The following is a 17,590-nucleotide window of genomic DNA, read 5'->3' as shown; positions in this document are numbered from 1 at the left end:
CAGCCTCAGAACCTCCAACAAAACCCTCCAGCTAGATCTTCATAGCTTGGTTTCATTTCATTGTATTTATTCTTACCTTCATCTTCTCTTTATGGCAAATGATGCTGACTTTCCCTTTACAGGAGTAATCTGTAAAGTTGATGTACTGAAGTAAAAGACCAAAAAAATAAAAAACAAACCAAAACAAAACAAAAAAATGAAGTAAAAGACCGTGGTTATAAATGCAGATGGCACACAGATATGGCCACATGGGGAGGGGGGCAGGAATGACAGAGGCATGGGGACCACTCTGGATGAAGCCGCCAACCCAAGACGCAGTGGCACCAGCAGTTCCAGCCCTAAAGAAGACTGGGAATCACCAAGAACGTCATGTGCTCTTGATTGTTAGGCCTTTTTAGTTACACGTGTAGTAGATGTTAATTGTATTTGTTTGTTCAGTTGGTTGCCTGGCATGTCCTACTTCCCAGCACAGAAAACAAAATATCTTCTTTTGAGCTCCTCAACTTGGCAGCAAGGCTGTGGGCAGTGGGGCAGCTGTTGGCTGCTTCTGCTTCTGGATGAATACAGAGCAAGGGCCCTGAAGGAGCCAGGGCAGCCCAGGGCTCGCATTGGTAGCAGGGCAGTGGCCGCGCCAATGTCCTGTGGTGGCCACGACCTCCCTGGCAGTATTAGGACTGCCCTGACCGGGCTTTGACCCAGCTCAGAAGCTGAGGCCCCCCAGGGAACTCTCTAAGTGCAATTGCTCTCCGGCTCTCCGGTGGTGACCCACGGGTCACACGGCATCCTTCCAAAATTGTCTCCTCCCCTGATGGCAACCAGACTTAGTTTCTGTCTTCTGCAAATAAAAAACCCTGACCGTGACAATGGGATTGTTCGATCATCCATAGAACCCACCGAACTACAGAGTCTCATGAGAGTAGAGTCCGTGTCCGCTTGTTCACATGGCACAATCCTTGGGGCCTGTCCCGTTGTGTCAAGCAATGTCGCTGCTCAAGTTATTTGATGAATGAACGAATGTTGAGCATATAGGAGATGCCAATAAACGCTCTCAAAACGTCATGCTGCGCTTCCTCAAGACTTACTTAAATTTACTCTATTTTTAAAAATTTTTTTAAGTTAAACTTATTCTAATTTTAATTCTGATGTAAGAGAATCTGTCTAAAAAAGTAAAAAATAAATAAAAGAGAATCTGTCTACAAAGAATGGAAACTTGGAGATAAATGAATAACAGTATCTAAATTAAAGAGCCCTTTACTTCACCGCCTGATTCATCCAAGATTCCTTCCCTTATTTCTCCAGTGTTAAGTTGTGCTTCCTCACTAACTTCAACAGAAGAGAGCGTAAAGGGAGAGAAAGGTTTTGCATAGTGAATATGTGATGCTTTCGAAATTAAAGGAAAGAAATTACCGAGAAATATTCAGAGCCACTGGCAAGAAGACACGGCTCAACTCTGCGGATCACACACGCATATCTGAACTAGAAACGTCAATCACAGACTTTGCAGAAATTAGTATGCGGTTTGCTCAATCGCAGAGCCACGCTAAGCCGTTTACCAACATCATTATGCTTCGCAACACCCGGAGTTGCGTACTTCGGTGGCCCTTTGCCAGGCGAGGAAACTGAGACACGGCAGAGAAACAGAGCAATTTGCCTCATTTGCCCAAAGTCAAAGAGGTAATTAAGAATCACACAGCTATGGGCAGCCCAGGTGGCTCAGAAGTTTAGCGCCGCCTTCAGCCCAGGGCCTGATCTTGGAGACCCGGGATCGAATCCCACGTCGGGCTCCCTGCATGGAGCCTGCTTCTCCCTCTGCCTGTGTCTCTGCCTCTCTCTGTGTCTCATGAATAAATAAATAAAATCTTAAAAAAAAAAAAAAAGAAAAGAATCACACAGCTAAACAAATAAATAAATAAATAAATCATTCAAAAAAAAAAAAAAAAATCACACAGCTAAAGGGCCAGGCTTTACCTGCCAGCCTGACTCCAAAACTTAGGATCTTCAGCACAGGCTAAACTTGTTGCCTATAGATTTGTGACGGATACTCGTAATAAAGACTTGACCCCATTTTTGATGTTTGACAGCTGACAGCTTTCAGGCCCTCACCCCTCCTGCTCCTTTTTGCCTCACATCTGATCTGGGCAAGCCTCTGTGGAGTCTGCACCCTTCCTCTCTGGGTGCCAGGGGGAAGCTCACCTCACTCCGACCCTACCTCCTAACCGCACACACACAAGCCACTCCCTCCTCGCTTCTCTCTAGTCACGTCCAGCCCAGCTCGGGTGACGGGCCTGTTCCCCCGAGGAAGCCTCACTATGTGAGTAATAACTCTCCCTACAGTTGGGTGTTTGTGTGGCATTATCTCCTCCAAACACATTTTGGGCCAAGTGGTGTTGATCCCACCCTTCATGGGACAGCCCCAGTTCGATATGAAGTGTCAGCACTGAGCCTTAGGGTGCGGAACCAGAAGGCATCGTAAGTGGCTATTCTAAGAAAACAAAGATGATGGAACTCATTGTTGCATTCCCTGCATGCCCTGGGAAAGTCATTTATTACCTTGTCTAATTGTTGGGGCTATTACTGTCCAGGGAGGCGTCTCTGTCTTCCTTCCCACTTCAGGCTAATTTCTGTTTCTCCCCCAGGAAGTTCTCCAGCTCGACCAAGTAGGAGTGAGTTCTCGACTACTACGGTGAGTAAACTGAAGTTTACTAGTGGGCAGCCCACGGAGTGTAGGTGCCAGCCTTCAGGCACAACACTCTTCTGCTTTTTGTCCACTAGAACATTCAGGGCAATGACACTACAAACTTGTCTTTCACCCCCTTGATGTGTCCTCACTGTCCTCCCCACTCACCTTGGAGTCCATGGTCCGTCATTATAATCACTCCCTTGGGGATCCCTGGGTGGCTCAGTGGTTTAGCGCCTGCCTTTGGCCCAGGGCGCGATCCTGGAGTCCCGGGATCGAGTCCCACGTCAGGCTCCCGGTGCATGGAGCCTGCTTCTCCCTCTGCCTGTGTGTCTGCCTCTCTCTCTCTCTGTCTATCATAAATGAATAAATAAAATCTTAAAAAAAAAATCACTCCCTTGCTCACATCTTCATCTCCATTACCAGCTCTCACTTCATCATGTTCTGGTCACATCCACCTTTCTGCCTACCCACACCCGCCCTTGAAGGCAGCTGGAGAAACATAAAACAGGTGCTGACTGTCACACGGGTTGCTGAATGTAAGACAATAGTCCCCAAATGGCCTCACGGTGCTGCCAGGAAGTCATACTGTGTGTCCCCAATCCATTCACTCTCCCAGGCTGTAAGGTGCCCATTCTACACTTTTTCCTCCTCTTCAACACCCCCCTCTAACACCCCCACACACACACACTTTCACTCTGAGCTGATGACCTAGCTTCCCACTTCACTGGAGAAATGGAATCAATTGGAAGGGAATTTCAACTGACCCCCAACCCTGCATTGACTTGCCAGCATCTGCGCCCACACACCCTGCCTTTCTGCCTGGAATCAGAGGAATTATATGTGCTGCTCTGAAAGCCTCTGTGCACCAGACTCCTGCCCCCTCACCTACACAAGGACGTTACTTAGCAATTTGCCATGTCTCCCCTAAATCATCAGTCTTTTATTTTTTACTGCCTTATTCCCATGGGCATGTAAATCTTCCCTGGAATTCATTTCCTCTGCCTAGTTACCACAAAATTCTTTTTTACTCCTTTTTGCACTAAAAATGCTCAAAGAGCTGTCTATACCATCTCTAAATCCTCTACTCACGTTCTCTCTTAAAACCACCCCACTAGGGCAGCCCGGGTGGCTCAGTGGTTTAGCACCTGCCTTCAGCCCAGGGTGTGATCCTGAAGACCTGGGATGGAGTCCCACGTCGGGCTCCCTGCGTGGAGCCTGCTTCTCCCTCTGCCTGTGTCTCTGCCTCTCTCTCTCTCTCTGTGTGTCTCATGAATAAATAAATAGAATCTTAAAAAAAAAACAAAAAACAGGGATCCCTGGGTGGCGCAGCGGTTTGGCGCCTGCCTTTGGCCCAGGGCACGATCCTGGAGATCCGGGATCGAATCCCACGTCGGGCTCCCGGTGCATGGAGCCTGCTTCTCCCTCTGCCTGTGTCTCTGCCCCCCTCTCTCTCTCACTGTGTGGCTATCATAAATAAATAAAAATTAAAACAAAAACAAAAACAAAAAACACTACACTCAGCTCCATGATTCCACTTACGCTGCTCTTGTCAAGAAAAACCAATGACCTCCATATTGTGTAACCCAATGGTCAGATTCTGGATCTTCATTCCACTAAACTGAATGAATATCATTTGACAATTGATGACTCTTTCCGCCACGGCATACTTTTTTCATTTCCTTCCCAGACACAACATGCCCTTCCCTTTTATTGGTTACTCCCTCTTCTGTCTCTTTTGATGGTTCCTACTTCTTAATGTTGGAGTACCCCAGGGATCAGTCCTTGATTCTCCCCTTTATTCACTTTCTTGGTGATGCCATTGTGACCTGAGATACAGTCTACATGCATCACATCCAAATGTGTATTTCCAGCCCAGACCCTTTTACTGAACTCCAGATGTGTGTACCCAAGGCTTCCTTGACATTTCTACCCGATGTCTAATAGACATCTGGAAATCAGCACTTCCAAAAATAAGCTTCTGATCTTTCCTCCATCCATAGTCATCTCAATTGACAACAACTTTATCCTTGCAGCATTTCAGGCCAAACTTCGAAGTCTTCATTGCTTTTCCTCTTTCTCTGGCATCATCTTCATTCCTGCAGGAAATTTCGTTAGCTCTAGCTTCCAAAGATGTTCAGAATCCAACCACTCCGTACCACCTGCACTGCTACCATCCTGGTTCAAACCACCATCACCTCTGTGTAGCAGATTACTTCAATAGCTTCCTGACTGGATTACTTCCTTCTACCTTTGTCCTCTGAAGTCAGTTCTCAACAGGGTAGTCCTATTGAGAGTGATCGTTTTAAAAAATAAGTCAGATCCCGCCAGCACTCCATACACGTCAACGGCTGCTCATTTAAATCCTCACCACTTTCTCCAGGTTCTTTATAATTAATCTCATCTATCCTCCCTTTACTTCACCATCCTCCTCTTCTATGACTCTCCAAACCACTCCTCCATTAGCTTATGATGGCCCCTTTGCTGTTCCTTTAAAACACAAGATAGAGTCTCATTCTAAGGTCTTTTCACTTGCATTAACTCTTCCTTCCCTCTGCAACATTGCTCCCACAGATAGGCTGACTTCCTCACCTCCTCTAAGTTTCTGCTCAGATTTTACCTTCTCGTTGAGATACCCTGGCCACCTGTGACAGCTTGTATTTTCCAAATATGGCCATAACAATACTCTCATCCGGAAATTCTTACAGTTCCACCTTTCTACTCCATTAAGATACCGAGTCTGGGTCCCTTCTCCCTTTCTACCTGGGTGGACCTTTGTGACTCAACCAACAAAGAGAAATTATAGAACCTGAGGCTAGGTCATAGGAGGTGATGCGTTCTCCAATAAAAGGAACCAGGGATCCTTATGAAAATGACTGATATTAGGGTATATGGTAGAGAAAATACAAGTGGTCCTAGAACCATCTATTCCAGAATGTAAGGAAGTATAAGTAAAATAGATATACAAATACATAATAATGTTAAGTGCCTCTCACAGAATCAGTGCCCAAAAGATGAGTTATCTTGGTCTTTGCTTGATACTTAGTTTTGCTGAGAATATTAGATGTTCTGGTCTTCTCCGTGTTCTACATTGATGGGTTCCAGTAAAAGGTGCTGTAAGCAGAATGTCTGCTATTGAAACCCTATTTCCATTGGTGCCCTTTTTATTTATTTATTTATTTTTTAAATTTTTATTTATTTATGATAGTCACACAGAGAGAGAGAGAGGGGCAGAGACACAGGCGGAGGGAGAAGCAGGCTCCATGCACCGGGAGCCTGACGTGGGACTCGATCCCGGGTCTCCAGGATCGCGCCCTGGGCCAAAGGCCGGCGCTAAACCACTGCGCCACCCAGGGATCCCCATTGGTGCCCTTTTTAAATAAGAGGTGGACTCTGGCAGGATTTCAGGGATGCCTGTCCCTCTTGGTCCTGGGGAAAAATGTTGAGTACACTATAATTGTGAGTGTGAAACACTTGTGTCCTTTGGAATGCATCTTGGAGAGGGGTGTGAGTGGACCTGGTCCAGATCATACCACCGGTCACTTTGAAGCTTAAAAGAGGAATTTTTATTTGCTAAATTGCTGGAGTGAAATCTGTACATTTCTGTAACTCCAAGCCTTATATTCTCTCCTAAAACAAATATATCATCAGCTTTAACAATCCCACAAGGTAAAAATTCGACATAGTGGAAAATTCTTGTAATTTTGTCGAGTTGCTTTATGAGAAAAATAAGAAACCTTGCTCAGGCTGTCAGAATAATATAAGACAGCTTGTGGGTTTTTTGCCTTGAGTTTGCGTGGGCAGGAAATTTATTCTTTGCTTGGTACATCTTTGAGCTGCACACAGCTGTGTGAGATCCCAGTTCTTTACAAATTGCTAATAAAGAAGATAATGCCAACATTTGCACTCTTCTCAAAAGTCAACCACTGAAGATTTAAATCAAGATTTCTGGATAGAAAATCTTAATCTTTTGAGTCATGTTGCCATGCTTTTAAATTCGCTTCCTAACACTGAAGTGAACTAAAATTAGAATTTGAGATAAGACCGAAGCAATGCAACAATTTTCTCATTCATGTAACATGTACTTATGAGCATCTAATCCATGTGCATGCATTTAGAACTTTTCTGAAAACGAGGAAATGCATTTGATCTCCAAATACAAGGCTTCTCTCTTAATTTCTGCCAAAAAAAAAAAAAAAAAAAAGAAAGTAATTAATATTTGTTGAGTCCTTACTACGTGTCAGGCACTTTGCTAGGGTTCCATAGCTGTTGTGCTATAAACATTCTGGATCACATTTTACACATGAGGATACTGAAGCTACATAGGTAAGCTGGGATTTTAAACTCATACTAACCAATTCCAAAGCCTGCTATATCACACTACCTCCTATAAGCCAAAGTTTCACCCTGACTAGAAATGTTTTTACTTTACTTTTTAAAAATGTCCTCACAAATATTTTCAATTCACTTCAAGTAACTTTAAATCACTTGAAACCACCAAGAAAATGAATATTTATTTCATAGTCATTTATCTTTGAAGTGGATGCAATATTGGATATGGGCGTGGGAAGTAAAGTCAGAGGAGAAATGAAGGCATCTGGTCATCTTAGGCCATTCCTGCATTTATCTTCCCATCTTTGTTTTTTTCCACCACCATCCCTTTTTCGTGCCCGCCCCCCCCCCCCCCCCCCCCATCCATTCCGTCAGTTGAGTTCCTCTCATTTCTAGGTACTGGGGTAGGCACTGGAATAAAGGGATGAAAAGAAACATACTTCAATCCCAAAGAATTTTCAGGTTAATGGGTACAAAAGACACATATAGTAAGCAATTTAAATATTATGTACTGCTGTGGAAGGCAGTATGAGAAGCAGGGGCTCTTGGAAGGAGGTATGCTCTTGGAGGAGTCAGAAAAGTATATTTGAGGTTACGTCTGAAGGAGGGATAGAGATGAATAGAAAACATTCTGCTTAGATAAAAAGAAGTGGGGCGGACTAGATTGAGCTCCTACATCCATGATGACTCACACGTCAGCAATCCACACCGTAACTAACCTGAGGCTAACTGCTTTGCTTACCTTTCACAATCCCAGCTCACATCCAGATGTCAGCTGGTAGCACTGCCAATTTGTGCCTCTTCCAGGTTCAAGGCACTCTTTACACTCCGCCCTTGCAAACCTATTTATGTTTAAATTCAGGCTGGAACATATCCAGGGAATTAAAAAAAAAAATGTGATCCAACAATATGCCAAGAGTCTCCCAAATTCATGGGGACACCCATGCTCCTGAACATGGGAGTGGTGGGGAAAGGAAAGGAGAGAACTTGAGAGCTGTGTAGCAATTCTCAAAAATTATGCTTCTCAAGTATGTTCTGAGGACAGTATGACTCTAAACAAACTGAGGGGTGGGTGGTTATTGAAAATGCAGTATCTTGGCCCTACGTACCACTGAGACAAAATCCTTGAGCAGGGGCCCCAGAAATCCTCATATAAACTCTGATGGCCTGATGCTCTGAGGCCTTAATGATCTATAGCATTCTAGGCCTTTGGGCCCTGTGTCTCCTCAGAGCTAGTATAAGAAAGCACTGAAGTTGCTCATCACCACCATATCAAACTGCTTATTTTTTTTTATTTTTTTTATTTTTTCTTTATTTATGATAGTCACAGAGAGAGAGAGAGAGGCAGAGACACAGGCAGAGGGAGAAGCAGGCTCCATGCACCGGGAGCCTGACGTGGGATTCGATCCTGGGTCTCCAGGATCGCGCCCTGGGCCAAAGGCAGGCGCCAAACCGCTGCGCCACCCAGGGATCCCCTCAAACTGCTTATTCACAAAACAGAAGATGATGATGACGATGACTATGATGGCCAAGAAGCTCATTCTGTACAAAGTATTGCACTAGGAGCTGTGGCGTGGTCCTTCTCTCCCCTTTAAGGAGCACGTGTCAGGGAGCAGACACCAAGGCAGAGGCAGGAGTCTGAGATGTGTTGGGGGTCATGCCTATGAACGATAAAGGGGACAGGGAGCCGGCACGGTAGGCCTTTCAGCCACAGTGCAGGTCTAAGCCCACTCTGGTCAGCCCAGGAGGGGCTCCCACTCATAGATTTCCTACAGGGGGGGTCTCAGCTTGAACAAAGGTAGCCAGAGCCTGGTAGCTCCAGCTGCAGCTACCCAGAGACAGTGTATCCTGGCCTCAAACATGGTGCCAAACCCCACAGTGGCTGCAGCTGGAGGCTGTGGCCTGACTGTACTCCTTGTGACAACAGCTCCCTCCTGAAGGGAGTGCTGAGAGGGAGTGCTTCATGCATGGTTCCTGGCTCACAGCAACCAAAATCCTTGGAATTTCCTGAGTGATAAGAGCAGTAGGAGCATCTTTTGTCATATTTGATCTTCCATACTTAGATCCTAAAAATGCTTCGAACAGTCAAGGTGAAATGGGTTTCTTATTACTCATAAGAGGTCCCTTTCCACCACTACAGGGTTTATGTTAACAAGGTGACTTTTGGAAAGCACCCAGGCAAGAGGAGAAGGTCTGGAGATTGGCTCTTATCACCAATGGCCAATGATTTCATCATTCATGCCTGTAATGAAGCCTCCGTAAAAACCCAAAGGCCAAGGTCCAGAGAGCTTCAGGATTGGTGAGCATGAGGAGATGCAGGGAAATGGCGCACTTGAAAGAACGTGGAAGTTCTGTGGTCTCTGCCCAAACTTCGCCTTGGGCCTCTCTTCATCCACCTGTTGATCTCCCTCTTTTAAAATCCTCAGCAATAAATTGCTCATCTAGTGAGTAAATGCATTTCCTGAGTTCTCTGAGCTGCTCAAAGAACTTAATCAAATCAGTGGGAACCTCTGATTCGTAGCTGGTCAGTCAGAAGTACAGGTAACAACCCTGGCTTGCCTCTGGTGTCTGAAGTGGAGGGTGATCGAGTGGTACTGAGCCCTTTACCTGTGACATCTGCCGCTATCTCTGGGGGTGGGTAGTGTCAGAATGGAGTTCCACTGTAGTACACCCAGCCTGTGTCCAAGAAGTGCTTATTGGCAGTATGAGGAAACCTCCCCTGTAGGAAGATGGGGATCAGAAGCTCTTCAATGAGGCACCCCTTAGGGGACACCCAGAAAAAAATTGAGGGGCACTTGGAGTTATTGGAGAGAACTTGTAAGCCAAGAAAAATCTGGGTCACAAGAAAACAACTTCTCAGAGTAATTGTGAACATTAAACAAGCTAAGTCCCCGGAGTCAGGCACATGCACCACAACTCCGCAAGTGGTAGCTGGGATCATAGGTATCGAGGCCCCTATTAGTTAAGTGTCTGGAGGTAAGTAAAACAAAATAACTTGAATATGCGCAAACCAACAAAACCGTGTGCTTGTGCCTGCATGCACGAGTGTGTGTACGTGGTGTTTATTTAAGAAAATAAGAGTCACCTCACGGGACCTGAGGACAAGAATTTACTCGGTTCTCAGGAGGGACTAGAACCAAGGAGCGAGAAACCATTAAGCTCAAACAACTTCAATAAGTGAAAGTCTCTACAGACCAACTTTCTCTGCTTCTCAGTCTACTTCCTGTGCAAAAATGGCCCCCACAAACGAACTAGGGGTGTTGGAAGGGGAGGGGGCAGGGGTGGAGGTGACTGGGTGACGGGCACTGAGGGGGGCACTTGATGGGATGAGCACTGGGTGTTATTCTATATGTTGGCAAACTGAACACCAATAAAAAATAAATTTATTTTTAAAAAAAGCCCAAAACAAAAACTATTTATGAAATCAACTGGATACAACTAGCCTGAAAAGTGGGTGAAAATATTTCAAGTTTGCAGAAACCGAAAAACTCACCCATCAAAGGAGTCAATGGAAGGTACGATAAAAATTCATTCATTAAAAAAAAAATGGCCCCCACAACTCCTGGGTTCACCTCTCCTGGTCTGTATGAAGAATCTCTTAATGCAGACTCCCCCAGAGTATCTCATTGGTCTAATTTTGCTCAGGTGTGTAAACATCCTCCAGTAAACTTTGGTCTAAAGTGTGGGACCCCAGAGCATAAAGAGAGGACCTTGGTGCCCCCTCTGAGATAGAGGTGAACAGATGCCCAGTGCATCTCCAGCTCCGGTCTGATGGAGGTCTTGGCAGGGAAAAAAAGAGTATGCTCATTTTCAGACAACTCGAGGGAAATATAATAAAAGGATTATTTACAAAGGCACGACAGGGTGTACAGAATCAGGTCAAATAGGGTCAAAGTAGGACCCCAGCCAGGCTCCTCCCTAGACCCAACCAGAAGAGGAGAAGGAGCTCAGAAACCAAAGGCTGAGAGGCGTCATGAAATTCTTGTGTGGGCTGCAAGAGCCCAGGATGACCCTGCAAGAAGGGAGCCTGGCAAATAAATTCCACCCCCTTTCACTCACCACTTTTCCCCCTTCACTCACCTTTTTAGAGGTCACCCCACTGGCCAAACCAACAGGTAAGGAGAAGGTCCTCGACACTGGTCTCTACAGGCCTTCCTGCCAGGGAGGAGAGGAGGAGACGGGTGGAGGGTGTGTCCAGAGGGCAGAGGGATGTATCTCCCACTGATACTTTTCACATTATTCAGTGACAGCAAAGAGAACTACCCTACCTCGTTTTAATGGCTTTCTCTAGAAAACAAACAGGTACATTTATAGGTCACACTGTCATCGAGGCCACACAGCTGTAATTTCCACTTCCATCAAAATAGGCTACCGAGCATCCAAACCCCCTACTCCTCGCCGCCCCCACCTCACCCTAATTACCCATCTAAGACCAAATTCAAATCCCGCCTACTTCCTAAGGCCTTCCATCTAACAATCTCTCTCTTCTCTGATTTTTGTAAAACTTTGTAGAGCTTGACACTGACTCATTCCCCAATTTGTGCTATAATTTTTGTTCAGGTTCATGTTCATTCATTTCTGTATCACCATGGAGACTTGCACGGACCATTGCCCATTGAAGACGCTCGTGAACATCAGGTGAGTTGTTGAAGGAGGAATGAAGAGGTTGGCAAACCTCATCTTTTCTAAGGTGGTGTCCTTCTTTCAAGATTGCTTATTGAATCCTTAAGGTTTGAAACTTGGAAACGCACAGTTTGACAAGTTAGAACATTTGTGAAAGGATTTGTTTACCTCACAATGCTGGCACAGTTCAGCTGTTCCCCTTGGGTTACTCTTGAAGAACTATTATTTACATTTTAACCAGTACTGAGAAAGGGTGGCTATTAGCTAACACAGAAATGAATCACTCCTCTATTTCTTATAAAGAGATAAGAGATGGAATTAAAATTATTAAAACCTGTGGGAACTACATCTTAAAATTATATTAACTTTAAAAAGTCAAGTCACACAGGATAAAATCGAAGGTGAATATAAAAATACTCTATTTTACATCTTTTAACCTTATTCCAATAATTCATTTAGGGTCTGGAAAACTGCCCACCTTTCCAAGTGGGACATTAGAATCAGACAATAGCTCACCCTTTCCAGTCTGTCTCAAGATCACCCTCAATACTTCTTCCTTTTTTTTTTTTTAAAGATTTATTTATTTATTCATGAGACACACACACACACACACACACACACACACACACACACACACACAGAGGCAGAGACACAGGCAGAGAGAGAAGCAGGCTCCATGCGGGGAGCCTGATGCGGGACTCGACCCTGGGACTCCAGGATCACGCCATGGGCTGAAGGCAGAGGCTCAACCACTGAGCCACCCAGGCATCCTGCCCGCAAGACTTCTGTCTTTACATTTAGAGACCCTTCCCTGAATATGTAGTTACGATTTAAGGCCACCTATTAAAATAGAAGTCCTTAACCTTTCTTATGCAACCTACCTTCTTTCCATCCTGTTACTTCTGCTTTGAATTTATTAGTGTTGATTCCCTATACTCTTCTCTGCTCCCACATGCAATCAAACAGCACATCACATTTTTCCTGTCTGCTTGCCAAATATTGAATTTTTCTTGACCCCAGGGCTCTTTCGCCAAGTTGGGAGTACTTACTCAGAAACCATAAGTAAGTCAAGTGGGAGTTCAATGATGAGGGTAATAATACCTGGAAAGTTTTGTGAGAATGGTTACATAAGATGACGCACTCTTTCCTGGCTACCGCTGGGTCATGCACAGGCAGAGGGTGGGTGCAATCCATATATGGCTCCATCCATAACCCACCACCATTGCTGCTGGAGGTGAAATGGACGTTAATAGTGCTTTACAAGAGGGGGTGAAGACCGCCTTCATCCGTGACAGCCGCGCACATGGAATTCCCAAAGCTGCCAAAGCTTCTGGCAAGGGCCGAGCCCATCTCTGAGTGCTTGCATGAGCACTGTATGAGCCTCTGTATGTCAAGTTGGTGGAGGCCCTTTGAGCTGAACACTAGACCAACCTAATTAAGGCTGATGACAAGAATGGGTAGGCCTCTGTAAAACTGACAGAGAGGGAAAACCCTATAAAGGGGCCGGCTGCAGTTGTGTGGTGTTTAAGGCCTACCGCAAAGAGTCTCGGGCCAAGGGTGTCATCGAGGAACACTTCAAATGCAAGGAATGAAGAAATAAAAGGCTTGGTTCTTTTTTCCTAAATAATTAAATAAAGCTGACACGTGTAAGGCAGCATCCTCTAGGGATACGTGGTAAATACAAAATAAACATTAGCTCTGTAGTTCTACAAATAATGCGAAAGAAATACGGCCTCCCTCCCCAAGAGCCTTCATGAGTGGAGACCAGACATTAAATTGGCATGGCAAGCAGTAAGCACTGGGATCACTTAACACCTCCTCTCTATATTTCTGGGCAGGACTGGCTTGGTTGGTGAATAAGCAAGTTTGGAAAAGAACAACCTTGGACTCAGTGAGCTCATGTTCTTTTGCATCGCCAGCGATAACATCTAAAAAACAACAGTAGTCACCTCCTACATATCCCCACAAAGACACTTAGATGTTTCTCCCTGACAGATTTCATCTCTCTCTCTCAGGGTTCTAAATTCTTCAACTTTTAGGGTCAAGCTTCTGCTACAGCCCTAAACTCTCTGAGGCAGCCCTTTGGAGAGGTAAACGGTGCTTTAATAAATGGAGAGACAGTTTAGCTGGGAAACTACCCTTCTGGCCTTGGTAACCAGGCTTCCTGGAAAAATACCAGACAACTACAGAAAAACCTAACCGTGGATCCCCAGCCTGTAAGATATTTTGTTCCTTCTCTTTGAATTCTCTGGTCCCCTTCAAGTATACCACTGACCTCATCTTCCCTCTCCCAACCCCTAAAGCCCCCTGCAATGAATTATAATAATAATAATAAATACCACCAATTACACTGGGATAAACTCTTGGCACACATTGTCCCATTCAGTCCTTCTATTAAGTCGATGATGTAGGTACTAACATTATTCCTATTTTACGAGTGAGCTACTACTGAAGTTCAGGGAAGTTAATTGTTTGTCAAATCGCTGGCAAATGGTGAGGCCTGAACTCAAAACCATCTCTGAGTCCAAAGCTAGTACTTTTAATCTCTGTGCCTGACACTTCCTGATACCTTCCTCCACCATCACCTTCATTGTCACCTGGCCAGTTTGGAGGATGTCTTTGGCTATACTCATTTAAGTATTTGCCTCTCTTTTAGTCTACATTCATATTTAATTCAGTTTCCTGCCCTACTGAGCTACATAACAGGCATGAAGAATCTTGAGGCGCCCAAGTGGTTCAGTCAGTGAACCATGTGCCTTCGGCTCAGGTCACAATCCCAGGTCCTGGGATCGAGTCCCTCATTAGGCTCCCCGCTGAGTAGGGAGTCTGTCTCTCCCTCTCCCTCTGTCCTCCCTCCCCTTGCTCATGTGCTCTCTCTGTCTCAAATAAATAAATAAATAAAATCTTTTAAAAAAATAGGATTCTGCTCTTAGTTTTACTTAAAACTTAACTTTCTTTACCCAAGTGAAGTGCATGTCCATTTGGATAGTAAATCCCGCCCTTATCTCCTCTTCCACACAAAATTAGTGGACACATGAGGCATTGATCCCTTGGTTTTGTTAACTACTAACTCCCTGAAAAGCCCACCTAGATAACCTGTTGGTCAAGCAAAGTCAAGTTCATTACTTACTGCAGTGAGGGAGAGTACCATCCTGAGAAAATTTTAGTGTGTCCCAAAGAGGGGACTTCAAGGATGAATATTTATAAGGTGCAGGCTCTCTGGTTTAAGGTGGGATTTTCAGCATGGGGGCCTGCTTGGGACTGGTCCAAGTTTGTGATGTTATAGTCTAAGATTGATGAACTCAGCAGGGCTTGGGTTTTGAAGCAACTCTCGGTAAGTAAACAACACTTTGATAAGCAATCTGCTTTTCACAATTGAGCAGTCTATTCTCCAGATAAATGAACACTCAGGTGTTCTTGAACCAAATATTTTGCAACTTCATCTTCTTGGGCAAGAACTTCCCATAATAGAAAGTTATGCTAAGGTAGCCAGTCCTGTTTCATACGGTTGCAAGCAGCTCTTGCTCGGTTCTTTATGTCTCCTATCTGTAAATAGAGATGATTATAGCACTTACCTCATTGAGTTATTATGAGATTTAATGAATTAATCGAGGTAAAGGACATAGAAGGGTGCCTGGCACACAGAAGGTGCTGTGTATGTATTATTATCATCTTTACAACCTAGTACATTTTAATTAGTCTTGCTCTTGCCAGACTGAGAAAGACTTTCAATCTAAATGGATTTTTGAGGATTTTTATCTAATAAAGTCAGATTTACAGCAATGATAGTCATGCAACAGCTCTGCATTACTTTGCTTTTTTAAGTCATTCTGAACAAATTCACAAAATGTACGTACATGACCAGGCTTTTATCTCCCCTGAATTCCAGATGTGTATTTCCTCTTGAAACTTAGTTTTCCTCCTTGGAAAAAAGAAGAGGAAGAAAAAACTTAGTTTCACGACTCATCTTTCCCATCTAACAGGACTGAAGTCAAAATACGATTGACCCTTGAACAGTGCAGATTTGAACTATACTGTCTACCCACATGCAGATTTTTAAAAACAAATACTGTACAGAACTGTAAATGTATTTTCCTAATGATTATCTTGCCTCTAGCTTGCTTTACTGTAAATACAGCATATATTACATATAACCTACAAGATGTGTATTCATTGAATGTTTATATTGGTAAGGATTCTTTTTTATTCATTTTATTTATTCATGATTTTATTATTTTATTTTATTTTATTTTATTTTATTTTATTTTATTTATTCATGAGAGACACACAAAGAGAGGCAGAGACAGGCAGAGGGAGATGCAGGCTCCCCGCAGGGAGCCCGATGAGAGACTCACAACCAGGACCCTGGGATCACGACCTGAGCCAAAGGCAGATGGTCACTTGAGCCATCCAGATGTCCCAATATTGGTAAGGATTCTGATCAACAGCCAGCTATTAGTAATTACATTTGGGGCAGTCAAAAGTTATATGTGGGTTTTCCACTGTGCAGGAGCGCCAGGGCCCCTGACCCCCACGTTGTTCAAGAGTCTGTTGTAATCTAGGATTTCTTCTCCATCCTCCCACCCAGGTTACTGTCTAAGGTCTCATTCAGCACAAATTTGTTGTATAGGTTTGTGTTCCAGGTGCTGTAACCAATACACGGAATAAAATGGTGAGCAAAATGGAATGGAACCTTCCCTCACAGAGCACATGGGCTACTGGCAGAGACGTATAGTTGCATTGCACAAGTGCTACTGGGGGAGGGATGACGTAAACATTGGTGGATCCTGAGATCTGAGGCTGCCTGCATCCATTCACCTTAAGAGGGTACTAAGAACTGAGACCACCTATGTCAATGTGGCTTCACTATTTGCTCCAGGAATTTGTTCCACCTCTTGTCTGGGGAGCCAAGGCTCTCTACTAGTGAAGACTTCTGTTGTCTGCTTTAGGAACTTTCTAAAACCCAATGTATCTGAACTTTAGCTGCTTGAACAATTTCTCATAACAAGAGATCACTTAACTGGCAAACTGCCCATTCATCAAACACCTGTTTACTTATCAAGATTTGCTTCAAGACTCATCTCATCCTAAATTCACCAATCCTAAATTATTGTATAAAGAACTTTGCGTGATCTCAGTCAGATCCCCTTAAAACAAAGTTGAGTCTAGACCTCAAAACCCTATAAATATCAGCTCCTGATTTCTGAGATATATTTATAAGTTTACTTGATCAGCAGCTCATGCTGTGGTCTTTGGAGACACCACAGTCAATAACCATTGAAAACGGAGAAGTGCCATGAAATTAAAACACAGGAACAAGAGTGCGTAACAAGGGGCCTGCTTTAGAATGAGTGTGGAAGGAGAACTCAGGGAAGGCTGCGGAGGAAATGATATTGGAACTAACAACTTAATATTGAGGAGGAAGAGTGCTCTAGGCAAAGGCCTAGAGTTCGGAGAGGACAGTATTTTTCTAGAATGGAAGGAAGGCTATTGTGGCTGGCGAGAAGGATAGGAGGAAACAAACCCTTGGGTTGCGGGGCGGGCAGTCAGAGGACCTGGTACGATATGGTGAGGATTTGGACTCTAATCCCTGAAAGTAAAGGGAAACCACTGGAAGGCTTAAGGCAGAAAATTCATATGCTTAACAGGATCACTCTGGCTGTGGAGTGGATAGAGGATTGTAGAGGAGCAAACGTTGATGGGAGAGAATGTTAAGAGATGCTGTAAGACTTCAGAAAAAGAGACTAAAGTGCAGTTGGCACCAGTATTGTAATCCGAATTTATCTTGTTTACATTGCCCCCTCCCCATTTAGGCTTCCACTATAGCTTCTTAACTTAGTCCACGCTAACCCAGACCTACACCTAAATGGCTCTCTGATCGCAGTATCCTGTTTTATAAAACGGGGGAATTGATAACGCATATGCTGCTTACTTCATTCAATAAATAGTTTTGAATAC

The 17,590-nt window shown here is 44.2% G+C and overlaps 1 pseudogene; it reads left to right on the top strand.

The window, feature by feature from the left end:
• Nucleotides 1-8,666: 8,666 nt before the first annotated feature.
• Nucleotides 8,667-13,224, top strand: LOC112915044 (small ribosomal subunit protein eS12-like; annotated as a pseudogene).
• Nucleotides 13,225-17,590: the final 4,366 nt, after the last annotated feature.

This window comes from Vulpes vulpes, chromosome 10, assembly GCF_048418805.1.
Source record: "Vulpes vulpes isolate BD-2025 chromosome 10, VulVul3, whole genome shotgun sequence".
NCBI lineage: Eukaryota > Metazoa > Chordata > Mammalia > Carnivora > Canidae > Vulpes > Vulpes vulpes.
The sequence above is the reverse complement of the archived record's forward strand: the minus strand, read 5'-3'. Positions and strand labels throughout refer to the sequence as shown.